Source organism: Lithobates pipiens, unplaced genomic scaffold, assembly GCF_037356315.1.
Source record: "Lithobates pipiens isolate NorthernLeopardFrog02 unplaced genomic scaffold, aLitPip1_a1.2 Scaffold_25, whole genome shotgun sequence".
NCBI classification, from domain to species: domain Eukaryota; kingdom Metazoa; phylum Chordata; class Amphibia; order Anura; family Ranidae; genus Lithobates; species Lithobates pipiens.
In genome coordinates, this window is record NW_027507787.1 from 42,531,727 (window position 1) to 42,543,965 (window position 12,239).

Here is a 12,239-nt window from a genome sequence, read left to right on the forward strand (position 1 = left end):
ACCTACAAAAAGATATGCATTTATAATTTTTATTTTTTTTTACAAAAGGTGAACTTAACCTTTAATCCTTTCGCTGCCAGGTCCATACAGCGTATTTACCTACAGCACTGTTTCCAGAATAGACCAGCATTGCTCCTTCTGCTATAAGCTCATAGTCACTTCAGGGACCATGAACTTATAGCAGAATTGTTCAGTAGATGCCGCTAAACAAACTGATAGATTTGATCAGCCACTGGACAGAGCTATTTATCTAAAATGTGACCTCCTCTGCTGACGCTTCTCTGTACTGTGTCTCCTGCCACCCCACCTGCCTTTGCTGACATCTAAAATGCCCCCCCATCCCCACTCTAATTCTTCCTTACCCCATGGCTTCACCCCCGCTGCTCTGATTCACCCCCAGCACCGATACACCCCTTGCAAATCCCGATCCTCTTGTGGCTACCCTGCAGGTGCCAGCTTCCCTTGTCTGCCCGCCCACCGACTTTGGGAGCTGGATCTGCTTGTCAACCAACCCCCCCCCCCCCGCTGCTCCAACCTCCCCTTTAGTACCCCCACCTAACTGATGGCTTGGCCCCCCTCCCTGCAGCTGCTGGCTGGCTTTCCTTCCTCCTTTACCCTATGGCTGCAGCCGCTGTCTGACCCCTGTAAGGAGGGATGGGGGGGGGGGGGGGCATGGGTTTTACCAGCCTGCTTCTTTTCCTGAAGGAATACAGTCAGCAAACAACAATCAGCACAGATCGCTTCTGTATTAATTCATCACTGACACATAGTAAACTATTTACTATGTTTCAGTTTGTGAATGAAACATAGTAAACACTTTGTACTATGTTTCATTTTATGAATGAATAGGAGTCTCTACTCGACTCAACTGTTTAGACCCCTGCTGTCTCTCCAAAGCCCCCCTCCCCCAAGTTTTTTATTTAAATATTAAAAAATAAAATTGTACCTGTACAAAAAAAGTTAAAAATATTTTTTTTTTAAAGAAAAATTAAAAGAAAAAATAAACAATGGGGGAAACTTTAGACATGTGTCTAAATCTCCACTGCCTCTGAAGCACGATCCATGGTCGGATCGCAGCCTCTTGGATATTGACAGGAAGTGAGGAAGTAATGCCTACTCACCACCTGTTTTAACCCTATTTTGCGTTTGCGATGCTTCCCTATTTAAATCTCTATTTGAATCAAACAAATAGTGAAAAAAATAGTGGTGTTAAATAGAACTAATTAGAAGTGTACCCTTACCATCTAAAAGTGTACATTGTATAAACAAAAAAACTGATACACAAATGTAAGCACAATATGCGTTATACCCTTCACATCACCCTTGTGCCAGGTGAAACAAACTTCTTATTCAGAAAACACTATCTGCTCAGTGAAACAAAAAAAGCAAAATGTATCAATAGAAAAGGAAACAATAAAAATAAATAAAGGTAAAACAGTCCCAGTGATGATTCCAGTGAGCTGTTCCTATATTCATCCACCACACCCCCGTGTACGTGATCCCGCTCCCTTCGGATACCGCATAGATAATGCCTTACACTTTCGTGTTTGGCTGACACACTTTAAGCCCCATAAACCTGGCTAAATATGCTCTCGGACCTCCACCATATATGCGAAGGATTCCGCCATATGTAAAATAATGAAAGGTGCTCCAATAGTGTAATCCAGTAAAAACACTTTAATTTACACTTAAAACTCTTCCACCATTACACTCACATTAAATCCAGTCAAAAATTAGCAAAGCAAATATGTCACAGCAGCAAAATCTTTCCACAGCAGAGTAATTCCATGCAGTATTCTACCGATGTATGGCGGAAGGTAGAGGTGACACTACAGGACACATATGGCACTATAATACAGAGGTGACACTGCAGACCACATGTGGCACTATAATACAGAGGTGACACTGCAGTACACATGTGGCACTATATAATACAGAGGTGACACTGCAGACCACATGTGGCATTATAATACAGAGGTGACACTACAGGCCACATGTGGCACTGTAATATAGAGGTGACACTACAGGCCACATGTGGCACTGTAATACAGAGGTGACACTACATGACACATGTGGCACTGTAATACAGAGGTGACACTACAGGACACATGTGACACTATAGATCACATGTGGCACTGTAATACAGAGGTGACACTACATGACACATGTGGCAGTGTAATACAGAGGTGACACTACAATACACATGTGGCACTGTAATACAGAGGAGACATTACAGAACACATGTGACACTGTAATACAGAGGTGACACTACATATCACATGTGGCACTATAATACAAAGGTGACACTACAGGTCACATGTGGCACTATAATACAAAGATGACACTACATATCACATGTGGCACTGTAATACAGAGGAGACATTACAGAACACATGTGACACTGTAATACAGAGGTGACACTGCAGATCACATGTGGCACTATAATACAGAGGTGACACTACAGGCCACATGTGGCACTGTAATACAGAGGCGACACTACCGTCCACATGTGGCACTGTAATACAGAGGTGACACTACGTATCACATGTGGCACTGTAATACAGAGGTGACACTACAGGTCACATGTGACACTGTAATACAGAGGTGACACTACATATCACATATGGCACTATAATACAAAGGTGACACTACAGGTCACATGTGGCACTATAATACAAAGATGACACTACATATCACATGTGGCACTGTAATACAGAGGTGACACTACAGGTCACACGTGGCACTGTAATACAGACGTGACACTACATATCACATGTGGCACTGTAATACAAAGGTGACACTACAGGTCACATGTGGCACTGTTATACAGAGGTGACACTACAGGACACATGTAGCACTGTAATACAAAGGTGACACTACAGGTCACATGTGGCACTATAATACAAAGATGACACTACATATCATATGTGGCACTGTAATACAGAGGTGACACTACATATCACATGTGGCACTGTAATACAAAGGTGACACTACAGGTCACATGTGGCACTGTAATACAGAGGTGACACTACATATCACATGTGGCACTGTAATACAAAGGTGACACTACAGGTCACATGTGGCACTGTAATACAGAGGTGACACTACATATCACATGTGGCACTGTAATACAGAGGTGACACTACAGGACACATGTTCCACTAAAGAAGTGATACTACTGGTCATGGTCACTTTTAGAACGAAAGACACCAATCTAATTTTGCCCAAAGACATTTTATCCAATGGTTCTACATGATAGAATAATATATCTATGACAACTGTGCCCTGCACAAACTGTGAATGAGACTCTGTGAATGTAACAAGCAAAATGCCAAAGTATCTAAGATCTTCATATGACAGTTGTCAGTAATAGTAAACTCACTGGAAGTATCTTCAAATACACAAGTCCATATTTATTTACAGGACTATCTACATTCCAAAGTCCTGAGACTTCATAAACCACTGATAACAGCCTAGCATTCCTGGCACTAAGCACTGAACCTAAGCTCTTGACTGTTATACGAATAGTTATGTTAAAGGTAAACCTTTTTTATAATACAATATTTAGGCTCTTGTTATATTTTTCTATGGATCATAAAGGAAAATAAAGTGACCATATTTATCAGTGGTTTCACCCGATATATTCACAAATTTTTAACATTTGATTACATTAGAAAAATTAGTGAATCTTGGGAGAAAGTCGTAGAAACCTTAGGTGAGAACATGAATAAATGGACCCCTAATATTTTTTAGTGGGTAGAAAGTTACTGACAACTGTAAAGTGTAGAGAAACTTGAAGGGAAACTTCATGGTCATTTTTATCTATTTACTGTAAAGTGGCTGTAAACCCTCACATATACCCAGTGAACTGAATAGCCTCAGGTGATAAACAGAGATGAAACACATCCTCCTACATAAGTTCAACCTGTTTATCTGCAGCCCTCTCTTCTGTGCAGCCCTCTCTTCTCTGCAGCCTTCTAAAACACACAAATCAAAGGATTTTCTCAGCTCAAGAAGAAAGGGGGCATGGATCTGATGACACACATTGCACTGCGTGGGAGGAGAGCTCAGCATAATCTGAGCCCTGAGTGGAGGGAATGACCACCCCTCCCGCTACACCCACTAATAGAGAAATATGCACAGCTGAAGCTGTCAATCACCTGCTGTGTACTGGAGGGGGGCAGAGCCATCCCCTTGGCTTTAGTGGTATTGAGTTAGATTGCCAGAAGAGATTCACTAGGTGCTTTGGATTGAGGCTACTACACGCTATAGAGGGATATGCTTTGTTCATTTTTCATTTCAGAAGTTTACATCCACTTTAAATTTTCAAGATTATAATCTGTAGTTTTCTTGTTTTTTTAATACTTGTTTAATATTTCATGAATTCCTGGTTTCCTGTAATGATAGCAATAGACATTTCTAAAGCAGAAGATGAAAACTATTTTTTTTTTATTTTGGATTGAGATTGGGAGGCTTATATCCATCTCTGTCCCATTGGATAGATTTCCCTTCATTCTCTGTTCCATGGCCACAATAGAAATTGAGAGGAGAAAAATCTCTGTCAATCATCAGGGTGACCAGAACACTTGTCCTCCTTGTTAAATTGCCCCTCTACTCTTGTTCTGGTGACCACTTAACCACTTGTTGACCAACCGCCACAATTGTACTGCGGCAGAATGGCACGGCTGAGTAAAACAACGTTATGTAACGTCGCTTCCCCCTTTGACCACTAGGGGTCTACGTGCTCATCCCCTGCTCACCCACGGAGCTGATGCGAGTGCTCAGCGGTCGTGATCACCGCCGTGCTCCTGTGATCACTCGGTGCACACGGAGAACCAGGATCTGTGTGTGTAAACACACAGTTTCTAGTTCTCTGAGGGGAGAAGATCAGAAGTGTCAGAGTATGAACAGCGATTTATCTCTTCCCTTACAGTCTACTCCTCCCTTCAGTTAGAACACACACTAGGAAACACATTAACCCTTTGATCACACCCTAGTGTTAACCCCTTCCTTGCCAGTGATATTTTTACAGTAATCAATGCATTTTTATAGCATTGATCTCTGTAAAAATGCCAATGGTCCCAAAAATGTGTCAAAATTGTCTAACGTGCCCACCATAATGTCACAGTCCCCATTAAAAATGCAGATCGCCGCCATTACTAGTAAAAATAAAATTAATTAAATATAAAAATTTAAATAAAAATTCCATAAAACTATCCCCTATTTTGTAGACTATAACTTTTGCGCACACTAATCAATATATACTTATTGCAATTTTTTTTTACCAAAAATATGTAAACAAATACATATCGGCCTAAACTGAGGAAAACACTTTTTTTTTATATATATATTTCTGGGGGATATTTATTATAGCAAAAAGTTAAAAAATATTGCGTTTCTTTCAAAATTTACGCTTTTTTTGGTTATAGCGCAAAAAATAAAAAACGCAGAGGTGATAAAATACCACCAAAAGAAGCTCTATTTGTGGGTAAAAAAAGACATAAATTTAGATTGGGTTCAACGTCGCATGGTCCTGCAATTGTCAGTTAAAGTGACGCAGTGCCAAATCACAAAAAGTGCTCTGGTCAGGAAGGGGGTAAAATCTTCCGGGGCTGAAGCGGTTAAAATGCCAGATTTTCTTTTACTTTCACTTTTGGTAATAAGTCACCAGGGCTTACTGTATAGGGGTTGATTTATTAGAGGCAGGGGAAATTGTACTTTGCAAGGGAATTTTCCCCAGAGCTTAGTGAATGTGATGAAGCTCTGCTGACTTCCATCATCCAATCATGTGCAGGCAAAAATGCGTTTTTTTTTAAATTTTCCTTGACAATACAGAAAATACATATTATGAAGCACACAAATACACTTGCATGGAGATCTGAAGTGGTGAAGATGGAAGAGATAAAAAGTCCAAACATCTCATAAATTCATTAAAATAGTAATCCTGCAGCTCCTCAATCACAGATCTGGGATGATCAAGCTCAAGCAAAATAAGAAGTAGACAAGAGCACAGGAAGGAGTGAAAAATTGTACAATTGTATTGAAAATAAAACAATATCTCACTTATGCCGCGTACACACGACCGGACTTTTCAACATCAAAGGTCAGACGGAACAATTCCGGCAGACCATTCGATCGTGTGTGGGCTGCAGCGGACTTTTGATTTTCAAAAATCCGACAGACTTCAGAAATGGAACATGTTTAAAATTTTTACGGCGGAACTCCTCTGGACCCAGTTCCTACCGAGAAATCCACTCGTGTGTATGCTAGTCCAATGGACAAAAACCGACGCGAAGGCAGCTATTGGCTACTGGCTATCAACTTCCTTATTCTAGTCCGGTCGTACGTCATCACGTTCGAATCCGTCGGACTTTGGTGTGATTGTGTGTGGCCAAGTCCGTTCATTCGGAAAGTCCGTCAGAACTCTGTCAGAACTCCACCAGAACTCCGTCGAAAGTCTGTCGGACCTAGTCCCTCGAAAAGTCCGGTCGTGTGTACGCAGCATTAGGCCCCTTTCACACTGTCAGACCTTTGAGGTCTGCCTGTCAGTTTTGACTGCGGACTTAAACGGGCGCTCTATGCTAGTCTATGGAGCGACGGACGTCAGCTGTGACATGTCCACTGACATCCGACCCGGTCCGATACGCTAAAAGCAGAAGGATGGCCCTACGTTCGGGTTCCGTCGCTGGAGGATCGGATCGGGTGAGATCTGATGAAAACGGACATGCTGTCTGTTTTCATCTGATCTCTCCATAGAAACCAGCGGCGCTCGACAAGCCCCTCCCCTCTCAGTGAGCAGAGAGGGACCTGTCATCTGCCGGCTCAGCGAAGATCAACGGAGAAATCTCTCGCTGAGCTGGCGGACAGAGGTGGTGTCATGGTTATGCAATAGAGTACGTCTGCTTACCTGTCTCCATGTGTTCATTTCTAGAGACCAGCCTACCCTCACCTGTCTGCTTTTATAATCCATCCTCTGGCATGGCTCCACCCTAGTTCCTATCAGAGAACTCTATATTAACCTGTGCACTGCAAGCCAGCCCTGCTGATCAACCTTTGTGTGTTAGCTTCCTGTTACCTGCCGTGTGCTCTGCTGTTATTCCGTTACCGACTTTGGCGTGTCCTTGACCATCCCTTTTTGCCTGTGATCCTGACCTTTTGGCGTGTCCCTGACTATTCCTGTCTGCTTGTGGCTCCGACCTTGGCTTTGTCCCTCACCGTCCCTATCCTCCTGTTGCCTACTGTGGGTGTGAGCTAGGGGACCCTGGGGGTCGCGACCTGGAGCCAGTTGCAGCCAAGTCCATCCTCACCACTCGAGGCTCTGGTGAACACCTGCTGGCTCTTAGACTCCGCGCCCCAGGGAATCTTACGCTCTATCCCGGGTGGGATCCATCTTGGTGTTCTGGCGGCCCTGCCTTCCTATCACCTTGATCCCCGTCTGCAGCAGTCAGCCGTAGGGTCCACAACCTTGCGGTGCACTCCTAATCCCTACGGTGTGCATCTGTCACCTGGCTTCAAGGTGACCTGACAGTTTGATCAGCCATGGACCCGGCTAACGTGCCGCTCCCTGCAGTCGATCCGTTGCAGGGCATAGTGCGGAGACTCGAGACCCAGGAATCTAATCAGACTCAGGTGATGCGATTCCTTCAAGATCTGGCTTCCCGCTTTGAGCAGCTACAGGCTTCCTTGGGAACCCCGAACCTGCAGCCTCAAGTACAGTCAGCAACTGTACCTATCGCACCAGTCGCATCCACGCATGTAATATTACTGCCAGCTCCGTCCTGTTTCTCTGGGGACTCCAAGGCCTTGGCTGCTCCCCTGCGGGAGAAAAATGATCCAGTGGTTTCCAGCCTGTCCAACTTCTTGAAGCTCTTTCGTAATATCTTTGAGGAGCCAGCTCGGGTTTCTTCTGCGGCTAGTGCCCTTTTACGCCTTCGTCAAGAATCTTGTTCTGTGGGACAATATGTACTTCAGTTCCGTATCCTCACAGCTGAATTGAGCTGGAACAATGAGGCCCTGGTTGCAACCCTTTTACATGGCCTCTCTGACCGAGTGAAGGACGAATTAGCAGGAAGAGCTATTCCAGCCGGTCTGGACGATGTAATTTCCTTATGTAATCAGATTGACATTCGTTTCCAGGAGAGGTCCTTAGAAAAAAGACGCCAGCACCCCCTAGGTCCTAGTCAGTCTGAACTTTTTTCCCGTTGCCCTGTGGAGCATCCTCTGTCTGTTGAGGAACCCATGCAGCTGGGCCGGACCAGACTAACCCCCGAAGAACGTGCTAGATGCAGAACTCTGGGCTTGTGTCTTTATTGTGGTGGCAAGGGTCATTTTCGTGACTGCTGCTTGCTTCGTCCGGGAAACGCTCGGTTAATACATTTGGAAGGTGGAGTATTGGACCCAGAAACATCACCTTCTCGTCTTCTTCTTCCGGTGTTCCTCCATGTAGGCACTTCTCCCCAATCGGTCCTAGCATATCTGGACTCCGGAGCTGCCGGCAATTTTATGGACTGGAGAACTGCTTCTTCTATGAAGCTTACCCTTTCTCCCCTCGCTACGCCACTGGTAGTCTCGACAATTGATGGCACTGTGCTCCCAGGGGGTCCTATCCGTTTCCAGATGCTACCTATTAGGATGTCGGTAGGGATACTCCACCAGGAGTGGATCTCCTTCCTCATCCTTCCCAAGGCCTCTACCCCCATTGTATTGGGCCTTCCTTGGCTACAGCTCCACTCGCCACATGTGGACTGGGTCTCTGGGCAGATCCTGGCTTGGGGTCCTTCGTGTTTCTCGTCCTGTCTTCTCAAGGTGAGCCCCAAGGGGAAACTTCCCATTGCTACCACATCCGTATCATCTGATCTTCCCGTGGCATACAGCGATTTCCGGGATGTGTTCTGTAAGAAGTCTGCTGAGGTGCTTCCTCCCCATAGATCTTTTGACTGTGCTATTGACCTTGTCCCTGGAGCAACCCTTCCCAGGGGTCGTACCTACCCTCTGTCCATTCCAGAGACCCAGGCCATGTCTGAGTATGTCGCCGAGAATCTGGACAGAGGTTTCATCCGGAAATCCTCATCGCCTGCAGGAGCAGGGTTCTTTTTCGTTGCCAAAAAGGATGGTACCCTCAGACCCTGCACCGACTATAGAGGTTTAAACGCAGTGACTATTAAAAACCGATACCCCTTACCTCTAATATCTGAGCTATTCGACAGGTTGAAGGGGGCTTCCATTTTCACTAAGTTGGATCTCAGAGGTGCATACAATCTCATTCGAATACGGGAAGGTGACGAATGGAAGACTGCGTTTAACACTAGGGACGGGCATTACGAATACCTGGTTATGCCTTTTGGTTTGTGTAATGCTCCAGCTGTGTTCCAGAACTTCGTCAATGAAATATTCAGGGACCTACTGTACCAGTTTGTTGTCATCTATCTTGATGATATTCTCATCTTTTCCGAAATTCTGAATGCTCACAGAAACCATGTACGCACCGTACTTCAGCGCCTTAGGCCGCGTACACACGGGCGGATTGTCTGTCCAACTTAGTCCGCTGAAACACGGTTCCGCTCGTGTGTGGGCTTCAGCTGACTTTTTCAGCGGACTGTCTGACGAACAAAGTCTTACGGAATTTCCGTAATTTTGTCCGTTCAAACTTGGTTTTGTCCGTCCAAACTTGGTTTCAGCGGACAGTCCGCTCGTGTGTAGGCAAGTTGGACGGACTAAGTATGGCGCATGCTCAGAAAGGATTTACACGGCCGAAGGTTGCATTGCAGTGTATAGGACGTCGTTTTTCTAGTCCCGTCGTACGTGCTGTACACGTCATCACGCACGCTTTCAGCGGACAGTCTGCTCATCGTGTGTGGTCAAGTCCGTTCATTCAAATTTTGAACGGACTGTCTTTCGGATTGTCTGACGAACTTAGTTGGGCAGACAATCCGCCCGTGTGTACGCGGCCATAGAGAGAACAATCTCTATGCCAAGATGGAGAAATGTTCCTTTGAATGTTCCAAGGTCCTGTTTCTGGGATGTTTTGTTTCTAGTGCGGGTCTTCGCATGGATCCCGGAAAGATCTCAGCCATTACCAACTGGCCCCTTCCCGCTAGCCTCAAGGCCACACAGCACTTTCTTGGCTTCACAAATTATTATAGGCAGTTCATAAGGAATTACTCTTCCATTTGCGTGCCTATTATCGCTTTGACCAAGAAGGGTGCGATTGCCAAAGACTGGCCTCCCGAGGCAGTCTCTGCGTATCACGATCTGAAACAGGCCTTTGTCTCTGGACCTCTCTTGAGGAGACCAAATCCTGAGGACCCATTTTTTATTGAAGTAGACGCTTCTTCGATGGGGGTGGGAGCTGTCCTTCTTCAGGACTTTGAGAAGAAACGTCAACCATGTGCGTTCTTCTCCAAAAAAAATTCTCAGGCAGAGAGAAATTATACCATTGGTGATCGGGAACTTCTCACAATTAAAATGGCGTTGGAGTGGCGTCATCTCTTGGAAGGTTCCCCTCACTCCATAACGATCTTTACTGATCATAAGAATCTACAGTACCTACAGAATGCTAAACGTCTGAACCCCAGACAGGCCAGGTGGAGTCTCTTCTTTTCCCGTTTTAAATTCACGATTACGTAAAAACCTGGTTCCTGCAACGGTCGAGCTGATGCGCTCTCTAGGTCATTTGACACTTTGGACGAAGAGTCCAACCCTGATCCTGAGCCGATCATTCCTACCTCATGCATTGTTGCCCATTCTACCACCCTGTAATCTAAAATTCCTCCTGGTAAGACCTTTGTTCCCACGGAGCTAAGAACTAAGATCCTTTGTTGAGGACATGATTCCAAGGTGGCAGGTCATGCTGGGCTCCTCCGATTCTTCCTGCTCATCAGTCATCACTACTGGTGGCCTAATCTCCGCTCGGATGTTAAAGACTATGTTAAGGCTTGTCACGTCTGTGCTCAGTCTAAATCTTCCACTCAAGCCCCTGCTGGTCTTCTCATGCCCTTGCCCATTCCTAAGGAGCCCTGGTCTCATATCGCCATGGATTTTATCACTGATCTTCCACTGTCGGAGAATAATACGGCTATTTGGGTAGTAATCGATCGGTTCTCCAAGATGGCTCATTTTGTTCCTCTTCCTGGTCTCCCTTCTGCCCCTGCCTTGGTTCCCATTTTTGTACGAGAGATTTTCCACCTTTCATGGTGTTCCTTCTCATGTCGTTTCGGAGAGGGGTTTACTTCTCATTTTTGGAGAGCCTTTTGCAAATCCCTCGACATTACCTTGGATTTGACCTCTTCTTATCATCCCCAATCCAATGGCCAGACTGAGAGAGTTAATCTGGAGTTGGAGGTCTTTCTCCGTACCTTGGTCTCTGCCCATCATGATGATTGGGCATCACTATTACCGTGGGCTGAGTTCTCCCACAATAATCATGTCAACGTCAGTTCTCAGAAAACACCCTTTGTCACTGTTTATGGAAGACATCCTCAGCTTCCTCTTCCCATGACTTGTTCTTCTGACATTCCAGCTTTGGCTACTGTTCAGGAATCATTCAATTCCATGTGGGCTGATGTTCATTAATCCCTCCAGAAAGCTGCCAACAAATCCAAGAGTTTTGCTGACCGTCATAGGCGTAAGCCACCTTCTCTTCAGCCAGGAGACAAAGTCTGGCTCATCACCAGGAACATCAAACTCCGGGTTCCTTCTCTCAATTTTGCTCCAAGATTCATTGGTCCGTACACCATAATTTCTAAACTGAATCCAGTTTGTTTCAAGCTCCAGATTCCCAAAAGCCTCAAAATCTCTAACTCCTTCCATGTTGCCCCTCTGAAGCCTTTAGTCCTCAATAAGTTCTCTCGTCCTCTCTCTACCGTAGCACCGGTCTCTGAGGATGATCAGGATCAGGAAGTTTCATTTGAAGTTCCCCTCTAAACCTGGTCCCAGGCGGGGAAGGGGGAGGCCTCGTAAGAGGGGGGTACTGTCATGGTTATGCAATAGAGCTCGTCTGCTTACCTGTCTCCATGTGTTCATTTCTAGAGACCAGCCGACCCTCACCTGACTGCTTTTATAATCCATCCTCTGGCATGGCTCCACCCTAGTTCCTATCAGAGAACTCTATATTAACCTGTGCACTGCAGGCCAGCCCTGCTGATCAACCTTTGTGTGTTAGATTCCTGTTACCTGCCGTGTGCTCTGCTGTTATTCCGTTACCGACTTTGGCATGTCATTGACCATCCCTGTTTGCCTGT